A 4,708-nucleotide genomic window follows, 5' to 3' on the forward strand; every position below is an offset into this window, starting at 1 on the left:
TTTAAATTGATAGATCAACATTTCTCATTCCTGCTTCTCATATAATCGATTCCCACAGTAGGTGGATTCTGCAATTTTTTTTAAAAAAATTAATATTTACAAATCTTGATGACGCGTGCTAGAAGCGAACGCAGTTTCAATTTTTGACTTCCAGCGGCAGTACAACCGTCATCTCTTCCATCGACCAGTGCTGTGGCCATTCATCCCACCAACGGCAGGAGATCAAACGCCGATCAAAAAATTCTGTTTACAGAATTTCTGCACACTTCCCAAAGAAAGCGGTGCAAGGTTGGACACTTCAAGTGGTATGCTTTTTATTGTGACACAAAGCCCGAAATGAATGGAGGACGATAGACTGTCCCTTTCAGCGTCCTAAGTTTTCCTCCGTTCTTTCTATTGCGCCCACATATCTATGTGCACATGACACTGAATTGTTATTTAAAGCAAGTTCTCCTTGCTCGTTTTCTTTGCCTTCATTCTTAATAAATTTTTGTGCTAGCCACGACGACGGCGCAAAAGAAAGTAGGGATGCCGTCCTTTAAACTACACAAATATTTTTTATTACCAACAGCCATCCGTTACCAACAGCCATACCAACAGCGTGCGCTGACAACAGAAGAAGAAGAAGAAGGCCAGCTCGAGGCTGTCACGTAGCGCACGCGTTCATCTCTCGTGCAAAGATAGGCATCGTAACTGATTTCAGACAATCCGCGTCAGGACCTTTGATGAGTTGCACTGCAGCCTGGAGCAAGAGGTCGAAGCATTGACCGAAAGAGCTAAGAAGATCCTCGGAACGTCCACCACGCCACTGTACCTGTGCAAACTAGGCCTACTTTCTGCACAGCGATGCCTCACCGGCACCAGAAAGGCGGACGCTCGCACAGTAGCGGCTCTCTGGGAGGTCCAACTGGCGTAAGGAGGTCCATAGACGACACAAGCAAGAAAGTCAAGCACGCGACAAAAGCCGTTATTGCTCAAGCTGCCAAAATGGTGAGTCGAATAGCAGTACCATTACGCTGGACTTATCTCCCAATTCTTTTATAGCAATAAAAACCTAGTTGGCGTTCACAAGAGCACTATGGGATGAGCATTATGGGGCATAAATAACTTTGTTTCGTAGCTTGGCCCTAATGTTCAGTTCCGAATGAGACTCACAACTAATGGTCAGTTCCAAATGACGCTCACAAGTGATTGAGTAGCTTGAGTGTATTCATGAAGTCTTGCAATAAAGCTTGTGCAAAGTGTCATAATTAACCAAAAAATTCTAATAACCACTCCGGTGTCCTGTCGAAATTTATTTCATCTGAACTTCAAAGGAACATATTGAATGAGTTAGCTTAGCTTGAGAGCTGCACTTGCAGAATATAGTGTTACGTAGTTGTGTACAGCAGTCGTGCAATATAATTTCCGGTATTGTCGTGCTATGTGAGGACGGGGTAACAAAATCAACGAAAAGGAGGGCACTCGGTTCGCAACTGTAGAGTCTAAATTTGTGAAATGAAGTTGTTCAGTATTGCTCGCGTCTCAACGCATCTACTTTAAGGCATCACTTGTAGCTATGTTGCGTCGTAAACAAATGCACTAAACCCTTCAAAAAATTCTGTGTGGAAACATGGCTCTTTCGCCTTATCTTGTTCACTAGTGCGAGCATGTGAGCTGTGTTTCCCAGCGATGCCAATGAGCGTTCACTGCAGAGCACACGGACACCGCTTACGTTCCTGCAGGAAGTATACCGTGTTTGGGCGGTACGCCAATGAGCGTCCCTTGAAGAAAAAGACATGGCGAAAAAAGTGCGTTCTTGGTTTCGTTTGATAGATGGCACTGAATTTTGCAAAAGATTGATTGGTAAGCGAAAAATTCGTTTTATTTTTTTTTATTCTAACATCGTGATATATTAGTTTATTAGTTGCATGCGACAGTTCTGGACAACGCCATTTTTAAGCACCGAGTTGTTCAACATGCAACAAAATCTGATTAACGGGATTTTTGCTTAATATTCTTCTTTAAACGAGGCACTGTAAAAAAAAAACAGATTTGCCTTGAAAACCCTCTTGTTTTGCAGCGCAATGTCATAGGGGTCAAGCTATTAGGCTAGGCGCGGTTGTGTGTGCCTAAGCAGTGCATATTCGTATATTTCGCTTTAAAATGGCCATTCAGAAATGCTACAAGAATGATTTTACGAGGCACTTCTGTAACTTTTCAAAGTACTGATTTTCAATGCCAAGTATGTTTTAGTGAACCAAACGAGCTTGGACCATTTCACAGCAGAAGGTGGTATGAGATGACAACAGCAGTTTTTGGCGTCATAGTCGTCGGCCGGCGTCACCGATGTGCGTAACAGCTATCAGGTGAAATAAAAAAGAGAAAAAGTAGGCAGAAAAAAATGGCAGCATATCCAAGGAGTGAGTGATGGAGAGTGGGGCGAAGCATTCGTCCGTCCATGCGTCTGTTCGTGCGCCCGTCCTTGCGTTCGTTCATGCATCCGCCCCTGCGTCCGTTCATGCGTACATGCATGCATCTGTCTGTGTGTCCGTTCGTCCATCTATTCAACACTCCAAGTCCCACCATCTCGCATCTTTTTATTATAGATTCCCCATATAGAAGCACCGCCAATCAGTGGACATTCCAAGGATTAAACGAGAGGTGCCACACGCACACTTTCTTACGGCTTGCGCTTCGGGTCTACTTCCCACCTTCAACCACTTTGAGTTCATGGTATATACTAGTTCACTGTATTCACGGCACTGCGGCCCAATGGTCGCTAAACCTTCCTAAAACCAAGGAGGTTACGCTCAGCGAGTATAACGTAGCAACCTTTTCCTGTCAGATAGTGCTCAATGTACATGCCAGTAGCTGCTAATGGGAAATGAGAGACACGAGGATTCAGCTTTTAATTTCTTACGGTTTGCGCTGCCTATCTGCTTCTCCCTTTAACCACCTCGAATTCATTGATGGTATATACTAGTTCATTGTATTCATGGCCCTGCGGCTCAACGCTCGCTAAATCTTTCTAAAACTAAGGAGGTTACATCCAGCGAGTATAATGTAGCAACCCTTTCTTGTCCGATAGTGCTCAATGTACATGCCAATGGCTGCTAATGGGGATCGCAGCGTGCGCGTTGACTAAAAGCCGAATGCTCCTGTCTCTCATTCCCCATTAGCAGCCATTGGCATGTACATCGAGCACTAGTTTTTATTGTTAAATAACGTACAAAATAAATCTCTCACTGCCACCACCTTGGACGTCAAGTATTATACCTATTTCGGGTATGTGCCACTGATGGTTACGTACTACGAGGGACGCATAAACCACGCCATAAGGAGCTTCGCCCCTAATAATTGACAATCGCACGTTCTGTGGCAATCAACGATATGCGAAGCAAAAATGTGTAAGGTTATATCCCTTTAAAATCAACGCAACTTTACGAAACGGACGCAAATTGCGCCGCACATGATTCCCATGCCATAAATATCATGGGTGGTGCCTGGAATTTCTGTTCGCATTTTATTCACGTGACGTAACACACAATTTGGTATATGGAACGCTAGCGAAACGGCCCAAATCGTGCTATGAGTGTACCACGTATTCATGTTTTACATGACACGCATATTATGGTTATGTTTGGACGTGTTGTCATTCGCGATTCATTCACGTCATTCATTCACGTCACGCAGTAACGAATTTCGTATAGGTCAAGCTAGCGAAACGGCTGCGAGCAAATCTTGAGCGCCGTATAAGTAGTCATGCTCTGACATGATACGCATTTCATGATTATCGCGTTTGCACCAGTCATATACCTTCGTCATCGTTTGACGTCACGTACCGCCGGATTTTGTATATGGGAAGCTAGCGAAACAACCGCGAGCACACCCTGAGCGTAGCAAGTGGTCATTTTTTAGATAATACGCATATCATGATTTTCATATTTGGACCTGTCATTTACCTCTGTTGTTCGTTCGCGTCACCTAATATGAAATTTGGTATGTTACGCTAGCGAAACGGCCACGTGCGCATTATGCTCTTGGTATGTAGTCATGTTCTTACATGACACGCATGCCATGATTATCATAATTGCACCAGTCATATACCTTCGTCATCCATTTACGTCACGTAATGCCGCATTCCGTATTCGTGAAGCTAGCTAAACGACCGCAAGCGCACCATAAGCGTGGCATGTAGTCATGACTTACACGAATGTGATGATTTCCTTAGGGCCTGTCATTCCTTCTGCCATGTAGTCATGTCATACAATACCCGTTTTGCAATACGACATCTCAACGAAATTACTTCAACGGCAGGAAGACCATGACATGTTAATCATGACATACATGTCATGATTTTCATGTTAGCACCAGTCAGTTATGCTCATCATGCACTCATGTTATGCCATACTGATTTCGGTATAGATCTCATTATCACAACATGACCAGGATGGCTCAATGTCATAGGCGGCTGGATAGATGCAATGTAATCATGCATTGTAAATTGCAGAGAGTCGAGTGGGCCATTGAATGCTTCAACCCAGTACAGAAAACTGAGCCATCATTCTTAGTTTTCAGCCGCTGCATTCAAATTGTGCGCGGAATGCTTGACAGTTGTGTAGCGGGTACCACAGTTTTTCGAGGAATGACGAATAATGACATAGTGAACACTTCCAACTTCAAAATATTTATATAGTATGGTGTCCTCATTGCTTGACTGTGTATT

The sequence above is a fragment of the Rhipicephalus microplus genome, chromosome 1, assembly GCF_043290135.1.
Source record: "Rhipicephalus microplus isolate Deutch F79 chromosome 1, USDA_Rmic, whole genome shotgun sequence".
Lineage (NCBI taxonomy): Eukaryota > Metazoa > Arthropoda > Arachnida > Ixodida > Ixodidae > Rhipicephalus > Rhipicephalus microplus.